Here is a 16,938-nt window from a genome sequence, read left to right on the forward strand (position 1 = left end):
GCCTAACTAGTATTTTATACGGTTCTAGCATAACCTCCCTGCTCTTATATTCTATGTCTCAGCTTATAAAGGAAAGTATCCCATATGCCTTCTTAACCACCTTATCTACCTGTCCTGCTACCTTCAGGGATCTGTGGACATGCACTCCAAGGTCCCTCACTTCCTCTACACCTCTCAGTATCCTCCCATTTATTGTGTACTCCCTTGCCTTGTTTGCCCTCCCCAAATGCATTACCTCACACTTCTCTGGATTGAATTCCGTTTGCTAATTTTCTGCCCACTTGACCAGTCCATTGATATCATTCTGCAGTCTACAGTTTTCCTCCTCACTATAAATCACACAGCCAATTTTTGTATCATCTGCAAACTTCTTAATCATGCCCCCTACATTTAAGTCTAAATTATTCATACCACAAAAAGCAAGGGACCTAGTACTGAGCCTTTTGCACCCCACTGGAAACAGCCTTCCAGTCATAAAAACACCCGTTGACCATTACCTTTTGCTTCCTGCCACTGAGCCAATTTTGGATCCAACTTGCCACTTTCCCTTGGATCCCATGGGCTTTTGCTTTTCTGACTAGTCTGCCATGTGGGACCTTGTCAAAAGCCTTGCTAAAATCCATGTAGACTACATCAAATATGCTACCCTCATCGACCCTCCTTGTTACCTCCTCAACAAATTCAATCAAGTTAGTCAGTCATGACCTTCCCTTAACAAATCCATGCTGACTGTCTTTGATTAATCCATGCCTTTCTAAATTACAACTAATATTGTCCCTCAGAATAGTTTCCAATAATTTGCCTGCCACCGAGGTTAGACTGACTGGCCTGTAATTACTCGGTCTATCCCTTTCTCCCTTTTTAAACAACGGTACAAAGTTAGCAGTCCTCCAATCCTCCGGTACCACGCCTGTAGCCAGAGAGGATTGGAAAATGATGGTCAGAGCCTCCGCTATTGGCAGTTTTAGGGGCAGTCTGTAAACACCATGTATTGTTCTGTGATGTATAAATGCGTAGGCTTCAGGGAGCTCCTGACATTTACCTGAGGAAGGAGGAAGCCTCCGAAAGCTTGTAGATTTCAAATAAAAATCGTTGGACTATAACTTGGTGTTGTAAAATTGTTTACAATTGTCAAACCCAGTCCATCACCGGCATCTCCACATCATATTTCCTCCCTAGCTTCTCTTAACCGCCTGGGATAGATTTCATCCAGGCCTGGCAATTTATCTACTTTCAAAGATGCTAAACCCCTTAATATTTCCTCTCTCACTATGTTTATCCCATCCAATATTTCACACTCCTCCTCCTTAACTACAATCTCTGCATCGTCTCTCTCTTTTGTGAAGACAGACGCAAAGTATTCATTAAGAACCATACCCACATCTTCCACCTCCACATAGTTTACCTTTTTGGTCTCTAATAGGCCCTACTCTTACCTTAGTTATTCTCCTGCTCTTTATGTATTTATAAAACATTTTTGGATTTTCCTTGATTTTCCTTGCCAATATTTTTTCATGCCCTTTCTTTGCTTTCCTAATTTCCTTTTTAATTTCACCCCTGCACTTTCTATACTCCTCTAGGCTTTCTGCAGTATTGAGATCTCGGTGTCTGACATAAGCTTCCCTTTTCTGCCTTATCCTACCCTATATGCTCCTTGTCATCCAGGAGGCTCTAGATTTGGGAGTCCCACTCTTTTTCTTTGTGGGAACATGTTTACTCTGAACCCCTTGAATCTCCCCCTTGAATGCCTCCCACTGTTCTGACACTAATTTACCTTCAAGTAGCTGTTTCCAGTCCACTTTTGCTAAATCACTTCTCAGCTTAGTAAAATTGGCCTTTCCCCAGTTGAGAACTTTTATTCTTGGTCTATCTTTGTCCTTGTCCATAGTTACGCTAAATCTAACTGAATTATGATCACTACCGCCAAAATGCTCTCCCATTGATATTCCTTCCACCTGCCTAGCTTCATCCCCTAAAACTATGTCCAGAACTGCCGCCTCTCTTGTTGGGCTTGCTACATATTGGCCAAAGAAGTTCTCCTGAATGCATTTTAAGAATTCTGCACTTTCTATACCTTTTACATTGATTGTATCCCAGTTAATATTAGGGTAGTTGAAATCACCTACTATCACTGCCCTATTCTTTTTGCACTTCTCAAAAATGTGCCTACATATTTGGTCTTCTATCTCCCTTTTACTGTTTGGGGGGCCCTTTTTTGTTCTTTAGCTCAACCCAAATAGTCTCATTTGATGATCCTTCTAACATACCATCCCTCCTCACAGCTGTAATTGGTTCCTTTACAAATATTGCCATCCCCCTCCTTTTTATCCCCCTCTCTATCTCATCTGAAAACCCAGTAATTAGGAATATTGAGCTGCCATTCCTGCCCCTCTTAAAGCCATGTTTCAGTAATAGCTATGATATCATACTTCCACGTGTCTATCTGTGCCCTCAGCTCATCTGCTTTATTCACTAGACTCCTTGCATTGAAGTATATACCATTAACCACTGCCAAACTCTTTTGTTGTCTAACCTTTGTTTGCTCTGCCTTCCAAACTCACTTACTAATTTTCTGCCTTCCATTTCCAGCTCTGCTTTTCTCCCTTCTGAATCTATGTTCAGGTTCCCATGCTATTTCCTTTCCTTTCCCCCCTCTTCCGCTCTGATTTTCTCCCTCCCTTTCCTGAAGGCACTGACCTGTGGCGGGATGAGGTTCCACCACCACTCATCATCCTTCTATTCCTTGTTCAAGTGCTTATTCTTTACGGGGGGATGTGGGAGGTAATTTCAAAAGTCCGAAGTCTACTAGGAGCCCCACCTGCTGGGAGTGCATATTTGCAAATTCAGACACATGGTTTTCTGAACATTCAGATGACTCCCCCCCACCCCATGCGTAAGCATGTGCAGTGAATGCGGGCTGGCTATTTGACCAATCAGGCGGAATAATAGTGGAAAATGAATGAATGCACGAGGTGAGAGGTCCTGCCACCAGCTCATTGCCTTTGATGGGGCAATCGGGAATCTTCCTCTCCTTCCCACCTACCCCCGCCCCAATCCCCCACCAACCCCAAAAGCAGGGAAGTCAGCCGCCCACTCCTTGACCGCCCCATTTCATTTAAATGGTGGCATGGGAGCAATGGCCCCTAGAAATTAGCTGATTTCCCTGTGGGAGCGAGGGCCCTAGGAAACTAGCTGATTTCCCCTTGGGAGCGAGGGCCCCAGGAAACTAGCTGATTTCCCCTTGGGAGCGAGGGCCCCAGGAAACTAGCTGATTTCCCTGTGGGAGGGTGGGCCCCAGGAAACTAGCTGATTTCCGTGTGGGAGGGTGGGCCCAGGAAACTAGCTGACTTCCCTGCCTCCAACCTCAACTACCACTGATCTTAGGGATGGCCAGGAGAGGACTGGCGGTAGATTCACGGCAAGCTTGTCCTGTATAACTTTGGAAGGAGACAACCTAGTTGTGGGCACCTCTTCTTCTCTTCACTCCATGTGCCTGGACATCTCCATTGACTTCAATTTTACTAGGGCTCCTTGGTGCCACACTCGGTCAAATGCTGTCTTGATATCAAGGGCAGTTACTCACACCTCATCTCTGGAATTCAGCTCTTGTGTCCATGTTTGGACCAAGGCTGTAATGAGGTCTGGAGTTGAGTGTTTCTAGTGGAAGCCAAACTGGGTTTGGTGAGCAGGTTATTGGTGAGTAAGTGCCCCTTGATAGCACTGTTGATGACTACCCTTCCATCACTTTGCTGATGACTGAGAGTAGTCTGATGGGATGGTAATTGTCCGAGTTGGATTTGTCCTGCTTTTTGTGGACAGGACATACCTGGGCAATGTTCCACATTGTCGGATAGATGCCAGTGTTGTAGCTGTACCAGAACAGCTTAGCTAAGGATGTGGCTAGTTTTGGAACACAAGTCTTCGCCACTACAGCCGGGATATTGTCGGGGCCCATAGCCTTTGCTGCGTCCAGTGCACTCAGATGTTTCTTGATGTCGTGTGAAGTGAATCGAATCAGCTGAAAACTGGCTTCTGTGACGATGAGGAACTCACAAAGAGCCCGAGAAAGATTATTCATTTCTGGCAGAAGATGGTTGCGGACAATTAATTTTATTCCTTTCCAAAATTTCAACCTTCAAACCTTGCCTTCAACTTTTCTTATCACAACAAATCATAAATCTCCTCACATCAGATGAAGCAACTGACAATCCTGCAAGGAACAACATGGAAGAGGCACAGAGAGTTAAGTACATGACAGTTGGTTTATTGTCTTCAGAATTTCCTTACATGTTAAACAAAAATGTTTGGCGTTACATCTATGTGATGCATCAAAAACAAACTTCTGCTTTGAAAGTTCTCTAATGAGACCCTTGGAATAATTAAAAGTCATTATAGGTAATTTGAGGAATCAGGTTTTATACTAAAAATAAAGGGATTTGCAATCAATGCTTTGCTGTTTGAGGTCAAAATGTCTGATATGTTGGACCATCTCTCATATTTAACTGTAATTTATGAAACTGTTTTGTGTATAACAAAGTAGTGGATTGCTAAGCAACACTGGCAAAGCCATTATACAATGAGTTAGCAATCTCTCTTACAGTAAATATTGGGATTCTAGGAAAGAGTATAAATCAACAGCTGCCTGGATTTAATTTGTTTTTAGATTTTTTTTTGTAGGCATGGTGGGCGTGATTGGAGATTGTACAATTTTTTAGCAATGTTTCAGTTTTGATTTTTTAAATAAGTTCCAGTTGGATACCCCTGTTGGGCTTAATGAGTTTACCCAGTGAATGGCTGAGCCATAAAGAACAAGGAAGGGCCCACGCTCGGTCCCTGAGGTTGGCCATCTCAGCAAAATAAAATGGTACGGGTGCTACAATTGGCATCAGAGCCTTAGATTGAGAAAGAAATGGAAATTGACCAGGGTTCCCATTCGATCCAGCAACCCCTGCTGGAAAAATCACATGTGTGTAGACTTCAGATTGGCCGTGATGACCTTCACTGGCTGTGATGCATCCCCATCAATCAAACAGCCTGCCAACATTCACTGTTAAGGATCATGCATGAATAATAGTCACTTGGCTGTGGTACCAGACAGTCACTATTGTTTGCGTGCTATACCCCAAAAAGGAGCCAACTGTCTTAGGTGGGGGGGTTAGGTCAACAAAACTGGCAGTTAGAATTGACAAGGAGAAAGTATCAGTGATCTCATTAAGTTGCAGTTGGTGCACTTGTTTTGACCACTGCAGTGAAAGGTTTTGTGCCACACAATCAAGTTCGAGTGAATTTTTTTTTTAACAAAATCAATTGCTTAAATGAAACCCATCTGACCAGAGTAGAAGGCCAAGAATAACATCTGGATTCTGATTAGTGCTTGGCGATATACATACGGTATCATCATGAATCGAAAAGCATTTTATTTCAGGGAACCAGATCAAGTTTGATTTAATGATGCATAAAGAATTTTTTGCACTACTGATAATTTTTATTGTGGCATATCAGTAAAATGTGTATTTTTAATAATCGTGAGCTTTTGGATTAATTGTAGCCTGCTTTAGTGAGGTTGCATTGATAGGGTGTTTCTGGCACATTAGGCTGATATAAACCAATCACTGGATAATCTGTCATCAGACGTATTATTCACTGCAGAAAAATAACTCCCAGTTTTTTTTTATTAATTAAAGACAAAGCCCATTCCTAGTTGTACCAGGTGCTGAGCAACCTAACCAGGGACCGCTGGAGGCTGCTCAAAACAACGGTTGGGGAAACATTGGACCAGAACTTGCTCCCACTGGCGTACCTTTTGGTGGTGTATCTTCGTTCCAGCTGGGCAGATGAGTAAGTTTATGAATATTTAATAATTTTATTGATTGTAGTGTAGGTGGCCCTTTAATTCGGACCCTGTCAAACCGCCGGCGAACCAATGGGAGCAAGTTGGCGATTTCCTGGTTTTAATGTGCACGTGCGCATTCGCAAACTTGCTCCCTGTCTTCGCTGGCAGTTTGAGAGGGCGCCATTGTCGAACGGCGTCCTCGGGTGAGTAATTTCGGGGCCTTTTAGTTTTTATTTTTGTTCACTCAGGGGGAGCACTCCAGCTCCTCCTGGGCCCCCCAAAAAAACTCTGGCTTGCTGCCAGCCCATTCGAGGCCCCGCCAGAATTGTCCCCCTCCGACGTCCACACCCAATCTCCTGGCAGTTCTGCAAGAGTTCCTTCCCTCCCACAATCGCCAAGCTTCAGTGGGTCGCCTGTTTGGTGTCCACAGCTCGTCAGCGACGTTTAAACGAGGCCCAAACCTGAACCTGGTTCAGGCCTCCCGATGCAGGCTTTAGGTGGGCAGTACGGTCACTCCGCTGACTTCATGCCCGTTTTGGGCAGAAGTCGAATTTCTCCCTTTATGAGTCTAAAGAGGTGATGTTGAAGTTGTTCCTGGTCTCAGTGTATCAAGACTTTCTTTTCTTTCTTTTACTGCGATCAGTTTTGCCTCCGTACTACAGGAAAGATGTACAATTATTGAAAGGACTCCAGAGGAGGCCTAAGAGACTGAATCCTGAAATTCAAGAGCTGAATTATGAAGAAAGATCATCTACTCTGGGACTTTATCCACACAATATTTGGTAGTGTAGAGTTGCCCTGGAGGGATCAAAACTCTTGTTACTGTGAGTAGCTTACTGAAAATGGTATGAACCCTTCATGTTCTCTTAGCCTTCAGATAACAGAAGAATAAACATTCAAGCATGTCCCTTGACTTCAGGCAATAAACTAGAAATCAAGTTAATTAAAAGTAAAAATAGTAGACATTCAAACCAGCAGATCTCACTTGATTGCAGAACGCTTAACCTACACCTTTTAGGATATGCAAAAACAATAAAAAGTACAAAAATTTGCTGAATCTTTTAGTAATACTAAGCCTGGATCAACATCCATAACACAAAATCTATGGGAGTAATTGACTTTTTACGATAGTGTAAAACATGCGATATCACCTGTTAAAACACCTCTCCTGATTTTCGTTCCCATTGACTTCAATGGAAAGGAAAATCGGGAGAGGTGCTTAACGGGTGGCTGAGCCAATATCGTGCGTTTTACACTATCGTCCAAAGTCAAAATTACCCCCTATATGTGATATTTTGCCTGATCTTCATGAAGTCTCCAGCCTCTACCTGGATGATTGTAAACAATTTTACAACACCAAGTTATAGTCCAACAATTTTATTTGAAATTCACAAGCTTTCGGAGGCTTCCTCCTTCCACAACATTCACCTGAGGAAGGAGGAAGCCTCCGAAAGCTTGTGAATTTCAAATAAAATTGTTGGACTATAACTTGGTGTTGTAAAATTGTTTACAATTGTCAACCCCAGTCCATCACCGGCATTTCCACTTCATATCTACCTGGATGGGCTGAGAAGAATTGGTGAGTTGGGAAAATGCTGCCCCAGATGTACTTGTCATAACTTTTGAAGTTCAAAATGGGATATAGGGGGAATCAAATATTTCTTCCATAGTTTTTGTGATTAAAATGATGATTTCTGAATCTCAGATACATGCTAGTCATAAATCCATTTGCACATATTGTCAAACCCTTCCCCTTAAACTGATTCACCTCGAATTTCGACAAGGGGTTCTTCTGCTCTCCTGCCATAAGTTCGGCGGAAGATCAGCAGAAGCCACAGATAAACGTCAATCTTCTGCTGGAGTTATGGCAGGAGATCAGGGGGACCCCATCGAACCTTTATCCCATTGTCTTCAAGATAAAGAGAGCAGTCTGTGTTAAGTAGTTTCTACTGGTTTTGCAATCAAAATGTACTCGCATATGAAAAATGGAACGCCTTTGTGAATGTTTCTTCCGCAGTGACAATTAACAGCCATCCACAAGGCTGTGGATTCTACCCAGAACCCAGAGGATGCAGTTGAACATAAATTATTAAAAATAGACTTCCTTATAATTTGGAATATGATGGATCTTGTGCCCATCACAGTTACTTCCTCATAAAAGGCAAGGAGGTTGGCCATTACCTGGACATTATCTTTTCCTTCTGAATCCATGTTGGCTGCCATTTAATGGATTATTATCATACAGTTAATCCTCAAATTTATCCTTAACAATCAATTTTGTAATGTTACTCAGTATTAATGTAAATCTAAAGGGTCAGTTTTTGCCTGGGTCTGTTTTGTCAACCTTTTTTGAAAATGGCTACCATGACAGCCAGTTTTCAATCCACTGGGACCTCCCCGGTAGATTGAAAATTTACTTTCTCATTATGACCATGCTCACTGACCTACTCTGCATTTTACAGCATATTCTGGTTTTTTTTAATTTTGGAAATCCTTCTTATTACCACAGTGCATGAACAGTGTGCTTTGAAACCGCATGGGAACTTATGTTTAAGTTCAACCACTCCTTGAGTTGGAAAATAGTAGAGCTGGGTGGTGGCAGTGGGCTGCAGTGGATCTGCCGACCATTAAACACACAGCTCAATGGAAAGGAGGTTCAGATTGGGTGTATAACGGGCGGATGATCCGTTACTGTCCATTTTCCACCACTGCCGGAAGTGAAAATCTACCTTGTAGAATCCATAAGTTACGTTGTCACAACATCACCTTGTACAGATATCAGTAACTCCTGAGAGAATAAGAACGCCATCATGATTAATAAATATCAATCTAAGTACCTGTTTTTGCGGGTCAGTGGCATAAGATATATTTTCTTCCATGAGGGCCTATCTACATGCCATGTTCCATTCCCTGAATATGTGGGCACACTCCGCAGATCAGCAGGGCCCAGTCATCGTCTCATTTTAGGCTTACAGCTATGACATTGCTTGATCCTCCCTTGTTTCCTGTGAAGAAACATCTGCACTCCACTTGGCATCGTCCCACGATGGGCACAGCTGCAATCAGTAATTCGCTATGTGGGGAACTGTGGACATCAGTGGACATCAGTGGCTTAGCTGAAATAGATAGACAGAAAGAAAGAACTTGCATCTGTTGTATGGGCAAGCTATAACACTCAAACAACCCACACTCATTTCAGTTGTGCCTAGTTGACAATACTAATCCAGTATTTATTGACTAATCAGCATGAATTATTGATTCTGCTGCAAAACAAGCAAGTTACGCTGTCTCAGCATTCGTTGCTACACAGCAGTTCTTCCTTGAACTGCTGAACCCATCAAGAATCCTCTGTACAACAGTTCTTAATCTCTCATGCTCCCTTGTGTAATGCAATCAAAAGTCTGAAGGCACTTAAAAGTACAGGAATCAGCATCAAGTCATCTTCGGTTAAAAAAAAGAGTCCAGACTCCAGATGTTCTTCTGTTGGTTAAAGAATGAATAAGTATGGAATTAATCTGTGACCAAACATAAAACATTGCCAGTTAGCATACAGTTAGGAGAATATGTTAGCAAGAAGCTCTAGCGTGTAACCTGCAGGCACTAGGATTGGTGTTAACTCGGTCTGACCGGCAGGAATGGGGCAGTGGCGGCCCTAAAGTAACAGTGCTGCACTTATCGCCCCATTCCTGCTCCAAACCTGCCCAATGACATAGGTGGGCCTCATTATAGAATGCAAATCGGAGTCCTGTGATGTACACGGGGACCCCAATTGCAAGTTTGAGGTACAAATAGGACTGCACAAGGTATGGTATTTTCTGAAGCATTAACTACCACTACAGCACTAGACAGTATGCCATCAAGCACACATATAAAGAGTGAAAAAAAATGCCTTAAATATGCAGTGAAATACATGTTAGAACCACCCAGCCTACACTGTCTGGACTGACTGAAAAAAAAAATGTTGCCTCTGATTTTTCCAAAATGGTGCAAATTGATCCAATTTAAATTGATTGTGATTTTTCACTCCCCAATTTACCATAGCCTCATGATGATGCGACACTGGCAGATAGGAACCTGTGGTAACACAGGACTAGTAAAGACCATTGTGGCTCATCTGATTGGTACAAAAGTTCAGAAATACCACATGATACTTTATTTCCTGGAACAAAAAAATTGCCAAAAACATTAATCCGACTCTCTCTTGTATTTGTTGACATTATTTGCTTCAATTATTTCCCTGGGAATTGCGTTTCACAGATTCACCACCCTTTGTGCGAAGTAAGCAAATCTGAAGTATCTGTTCATCTTCCCTCTTCTGAACATAAGGTTGTGCCCCCTGGTCACAGAGTCTGTGATTATGTTCAAATGATTTATATACCCCTTAGAAAACCTTAAGACCTCCCATGAATCTTCTTTACGCTAGTATCAACATTCCTAAATTCCTCACTTTTTTTTATTATTTGTTCTTGGGATGTGAGTAATGCTGATAAGACGGCATTTATTGGCCATTCTGGGTTTCCTGAGGGCATTAAGAATGAAATACTCTCCTCATAGCTCAGGTACTCACCAACAGTATCAGTTTAGTTGCCTGACCTCCTTTAGACTCTCTCCAAAGCCAGGATATTTCCACATTGCAATTGTACAAAGTACTTCTGGTTGAGCTGAAAAGAATTGCATTTCTATAGCACCTTTCATGACCTCAGGTCATCCCAAAGCACTTTACAGCCAATGAATTTCTTTTGAAGTGTTGCCACTGCTGTAATGTAGGAAACGCAGCAGTCAATTTGCACATAGCAAGGTCCCACAAACAGTAACATGATAATGACCAGATAATCTGGTTTTAGGTGTTGGTTGAAGGATAAATATTGGGCAGGACACCAGGGAGAATGCCACTGCTCTTCTTCAAATAGGACCATGGGATCTATTACATCCACCTGAGAGAGCAGACACCATGTTTCATCTGAAAGTCAGCACCTGCGACAGTGCAGCACTCCCTCAGTACTGCACTGGGAGTTTCAGCCTGGATTAAGGGTTCAAGTATCTGGAGTGGGGCTTGAATCCACAACCTTCTGACTCAGAGGGCATTGTGCCACCAATGAGTCACAACTGTCCCTTAATTGAACCAATACCTTGTTCAAGTTACTATTACCCCTGGGACTAATGTTCCGTGCTTATACCTATACACTCTGAGACCTTGTTTGTCTTCTATACTTCTGTTGCGCACTATAGCTTTAATGATCTGTCCATCAGTGCTCCCACATCCCTCTCCTGTATTGTGTTCTACAGTTCATTACAATTACAGATAGAAAATCATAGGGATCGCGTCTACGATTTCCCCATAATGTACTCCCAATGGCCAGCGCTCTGCATCCCATTGGATTTCAACACATTGAGGATACAGGGAGGAGGTAGGTTGGTATATTTACTATAGGATGAACAGGATAGGAAGGTTAAGAGGACTAATGATGATAGTGGGGCCAATAACAGTGGGGCCTGTTTCTAAGCTGTAAAATCTATGTAATTCTATGTAATAAAATGGAGAAAAATGAGAGGCTCTTGAAAGAGAGAGAGAGAAAGGTTGGTGGTTAGAAATGAGAGGAGTGAGAGAAACGTCATCTTTCAATACAATGCTCTGCTAATCCACTACTGTCTTAACAGTACTGAAAGAGTCATTGAAATCGATAGGCAATCAGTCGAAATATCCCTTAACTGGTAACACTAAACCATACATTGGTGTAAACGTTAGAACAGAAAGAAGGCAGAATTCAGGTTGCTGCTGTAAGAAACGTACGTGCGCTGAAATATAAAAAGGGATCACATAAGACCTCCTTCCAATGATTACTGGAAAAACAGTTTGGAAATAGAGTCTACTCTTGTTTTGCTATTAATTTAACAATACTGTTATTCAAGCCAAGACACATACACAAACAGTTTCCACATGCTGTAAGTCATTGTTCATTTTGAATTTGGACCCATGTTTCCAGTATTGCTTACTTTGGAAGCATTGAGCAGCTATTTAAAACTCCATAGCGCTTTGTTGTACTTTGATTAAAGGATCATAACATTAATAATCCATAATTATATTATTGCTCATTTTTTCTGATTATGTATTCATTCAAGCTGTTGAAATTGATTAATCTGTTCCCAACATATTTTCCGGAAAGCTATTATTCTCTTTTAAATGTTTTTTTGTCAACTTTGTCCTCATAAAGGTGAGGGATGTTACCTCTGGGAATAGAACATTTTCGATCCAGACACCGTGTCAACATTAAGCGCTCTTAAGGTCTGTTATAGCATTATTAGATATAGAGTCAAGCTGCCTGTTCTCTGTCCAAACAGTATGCCTTATCCCCAATTTCAGAAACATACTCCTTATTGTAAAAATCTTCCATTTTTTCCATTTCTTAGACCAGCCGTCCAGTGAGAGAGATTGGAAATTTAGGGGTATAAATTGGTTGTTGGAGGCCAATCATCTCAGCCCCAAAACATTGCTGCAGGCGTTCCTCAGGGCAGTGTCCTAGGCCTAACCATCTTCAGCTGCTTCATCAATGACCTTCCCTTCATCATAAGGTCAGAAATGGGGAAGTTCGCTGACGATTGCACAGTGTTCAGGTCCATTCGCAACCCCTCAGATAATGAAGCAGTCTGTGCCCGCATGCAGCAAGACCTGGACAACATCCAGGCTTGGGCTGATAAGTGGCAAGTAACTTTTGCGCCAGACAAATGCCAGGCAATGACCATCTCCAACAAGAGAGCATCTGACCACCTCCCCTTGACATTCAATGGCATTACCATCGCCGAATCCCCCACCATCAACATCCTGGGGGTCACCATTGACCAGAAACTTAACTGTACCAGCCACATAAATATTGTGGCTACAAGAGCAGGTCAGAGACTGGGTATTCTGCGGCGAGTGACTCACCTCCTGACTCCCAAAGCCTTTCCGCCATCCACAAGGCACAAGTCAGGGGTGTGATCGAATACTTTCCACTCAAGAAGCTCGACACCATCCAGGACAAAGCAGCCCGCTTGATTGGCACCCCATCCACCACCCTAAACATTCACTCCCTTCACCACTGGCGCACCATGGCTGCAGTGTGTACCAACCACAGGATGCACTGCAGCAACTCGCCAAGGCTTCTTCGACAGCACCTCCCAAACCTGCGACCTCTGCCACTTAGAAGGACAAGGGCAGCAGGCACATGGGAACAACACCACCTGCACGTTCCCCTCCAAGTCACAAACCATTCCAACTTGGAAATATATCGCCATTCCTTCATCGTCGCTGGGTCAAAACCCTGGAACTTTCTACCTAACAGCACTGTGGGAGAACCTTCACCACACGGACTGCAGCGGTTGAAGAAGATGGCTCACCACCACCTTCTCAAGGGCAATTAAGGATGGGCAATAAATGCTGGCCTTGCCAGCGATGCCCACATCCCATGAACGAATAATTTTAAAAAATTAGCTTCTGTGCTCCTGGCACATTATACAGGAGCGAATGTCATGAAATTACACACTCCCAGCTCATGATTTCCCATCCATTGATTTTAATAGACAGAAAATCAAGGGCTCAAAAATCGTGATACAGAATCATGATCCAGTGCAGGCAGAGAAATTTTAGTCCTTAACATCGCTCAATGCCAAATTGAGGGCAGTTTTTGTGCTGTGGGCCCATAATCCACAACAAACTCCTCATGGAGAATGAAGGAATGACAGAGATACTAGATGAGTACTTTGCATCAGTTTTCACAGAAGGATATGATAATTGGAATGAAAGGGTTCAAGAGGAGACACTGAAGCAATGATATTAAAGATAAGAGAGAAGTACTGAAAAAGTTAGTGGAACTCAAAGTAGAGAAGGTGCTAGACCCTGATACCCTACTACCTTAGGAGCAGTTGTGGCTCAGCTCTAGCTTTCTAGGTTCTGCTGTTAGAAGGTTGTGGGTTCAAGCCTTATGCTGGAGACTTTGAGTATAAAATCCAGGTTGATACTCTAGTGTAGTCCTGAGGGAGTGCTACACTGTCAGAGGTGTTGTCTTTTGGATGAGATGTTAAACTGAGGCCCTATCTGCCCTCTCAGGTGAATGTATCCTGACCATAATTTATCCCTCAACCAACAACTAAAAAAAAATTATCAGGTCGTTATCACACTGTTGCTGGTATTTGCTAATAGTACTTGTGCTCACGTTGGCTGCTGCATTTCCTACATTATAATAGTGATTACACTTTAAAAATACATAATTGGCTGTAAAGCATTTTGGGACGTCCTGAGGTTGTGAAAGGTGCTATATAAATGCAAGTCTTTCTTTTTTTCCTTTAAGTTTCTTGATCAACAACTTTCCAGAGGGGACCAGATTAGCCACTGACCTTTCACCTCTTGGTTCAAATCACCCCAGATAATCTGTTTTAGTGATGTTGGTTGAGGGATAAATATTGGCTAGGACATATTTCTTATGTATCTTCTGATGATGCTTTTAGTGAGATAAATTTGTCTTTTTCTGTATCTCACCAACCATGCAGTCCAATAACATTGGGCCAAATTTTGCTGTGGCAGTGCTTCTAACAGCGTCTGCCGTTAGTTAGACTTGCCTTTGCACATTTAAGTTTTTACATTTTTTGCATGGCAAGTTGCTGAAAGTGCGAGCTGATAACAGCGCAGTGAGGAGAACAAGGCATCTGAGACCTGAGTGAACAGGGCAAGCAACTGGGTATCTCCTTAACCAATCAGATTGAAGGATTGTGAAATTAACAGCCAAAAGACTGAGAAGGAAATGTAAATCAGAGTGGGTGAATTTCAATGTCAGATCAGTTACTAAAAGAGAAATAAAGAGAGGGAAAGAGAGATTGGATTAAGAGAGAGAGAGAGAAAAGAGACAGAAAGGAAAAGTAAAAAAAAGTAATAATTTTACATTTTACATTTTTAAAGTCTCCAACAACAATTAAAACCTGAAGGAATGCAACTCCACACTTGTAATAGTTAATTCTCAGTGCCAGAGAAGTTGACTGGCAGTAATTAACACTTATCACATCGTTAAAAGGGTACTTAGACTGAAATGGCCAAGAATTAACTTTCTATGGTGAGTTTAGTTCATATCTACCGCGCAAATACGTCAACTTCACGCCATTCAATGCGTTTCAATGGTCAGCCAGACAGTGAGATGCCGTTTTCGCGAAGCTAACGGCAGAATGGCTAATCTCGGACAGCAACTTCTGGATATCCGTGTTTAACCACGCATCTGCCCCTTGCCTGAAGTTACTGTACCATTTGCACATAAATAAGGACGAGTGCCATTAGCCTCATCATTACTTTGACAGTAACATCTGGCCCCTTGTAATAGCAATGACCTCTTTGCCCAGGATTAGAAATGAACACAAAAACACGAAAGAAGTGAGACAGCTGCAGCTCTCTGTAACCATAAAATATTTTGCTATCTCTTGCAATGCGACCTTGAGGTTCACACACAGCAAATACAGATGCTAGAAAACTTAGGTGCAGATGCAAAACCTCTTTACAGTTTTCCACCACCGACTTAACACACGGTTAAAGGAGTTCTATTCCTCTTTTTTTTTGTTTTTTTTTCTGGTGAGGAAGGGTAAATTTATACTCATTCAAGATCCAGGATGTTATTACTGGGGAATAGCACAAATTTCCACTATATATCATTTTACATCACATCTCATTTTCATTTGAAAGAATTCCTCCCTAATAAAATTGCATGGCTATTAGCAAAACAAGTTGTACTTATTGCAGATATTTATTCTTCTCCTGAGACAAGCCTACATAACTCGGACTGAAAGAAACAATGTATCGTCATGCTCCGGACCGATATCTTTAATTTCTCCTAATACTGTAATGGCAAATCGATGTTATTTTTCCTCAAGTTTTATTAGTTTTCACATCCCTTCTCTTAAAGGCTGTGATTAATGTTGGGGTGCAGTTCCACAAGCCCTGCTAACGCCTGTGGTACCTCATTCGAGTGGCCAGTCTTCATTTAGGGGCCTAAATAAAGACTGATATCGGAGTACTCAATCTTAATGAGTATGAGAGCCAAGCCTGATCCAGTTCTTACCAAATATCCCACATTTTCCATCTTTCCAGCAAGGGTCAGTAGATAGTGATCAAGAGCCAGGACCACCTGGTGGATTTTTTTTCCTTCCATAGCTTGGGAGCACTGCAATCACTCCACTGCTGCCATCTGAGATCAACTAATTCAGCACAGACAAGGGATCAAACCCAGGATCTTGCTGGTCTTTATAGCTCAGTGTCACATCAGTTAACGCATTCACCCATCAGGAGAGGGTTTGGTTCTTTTTTAATCCAAAGTATGTGGGTCAAGTTGACTTGTATCAAAACTGGTGAATGAACATTTCTCCACAACCACCACCAAGCCGCCTCAATTAAACCTTACCTTGACCCAACTATCCTTAGCCTCGGATAGGAAAATTAGCCAGGGTTCCTATCTCCGATCACTATGCAGTGATCTCCACTAGAACATTCAGCTGTGCGGACATTGAGGTTTTGGAGGAGTGATTGGGGGCTCTAATTTCCTCTACATGCCTCTGCCCAAATCATTGCATTTAGAGCCAGCAGAAAAAGGAAAGCTCTCCTATCAAGTCTCAACTGGAGTCAAATCCAGGTCCCATAGGTGAAAGAGCAGTAATTTATCCCACTGTGCCACCTCTCTTAAAGGTGGCTTTCATCCTTGCACACACAGGCTCTGACAAATCAAATAGGGGATAATTCTTCTAATACAGGAATGTAAAAATGAAATTAGGTAGTATTTCAAGAGCAGAATTCACTATTTTATCGCAACAATGCACGTACATTGTAATTTTAAAAAATCATTCTTGGGGTATGGGCATCACTGGCAAGGTCGGCATTTATTGCCCATCCCTAGTTGCCCTTGAGAAGGTGGTGGTGAGCCTTCCCGTGTGGTGAAGGTACTCCCACAGTGCTGATAGGTAGGGAGTGCTAGGATTTTGACCCATCAATGGAGGAATGACAATTATATATATTAGGTACAGATGGAAGTTACAATAGGGGACTCAAACAGCAGAGCAAGCAGGAGGGTCTAACTGTCCTTATAATTCCTACCTTCATG

General features: G+C 42.3%; 1 long non-coding RNA gene across 1 annotated transcript; it reads right to left on the reverse strand.

The window, feature by feature from the left end:
• Positions 1-3,459: 3,459 nt before the first annotated feature.
• On the reverse strand, positions 3,460-16,014 carry LOC137320431 (uncharacterized). The gene is made up of 3 exons (XR_010962518.1): positions 15,907-16,014; positions 8,671-8,949; positions 3,460-4,210 (listed from the first exon to the last, which is right to left on the reverse strand). It is a non-coding gene; the product is annotated as an uncharacterized lncRNA (long non-coding RNA).
• Positions 16,015-16,938: the final 924 nt, after the last annotated feature.

The sequence above is a fragment of the Heptranchias perlo genome, chromosome 4 (assembly GCF_035084215.1).
Source record: "Heptranchias perlo isolate sHepPer1 chromosome 4, sHepPer1.hap1, whole genome shotgun sequence".
Classification (NCBI taxonomy): domain Eukaryota; kingdom Metazoa; phylum Chordata; class Chondrichthyes; order Hexanchiformes; family Hexanchidae; genus Heptranchias; species Heptranchias perlo.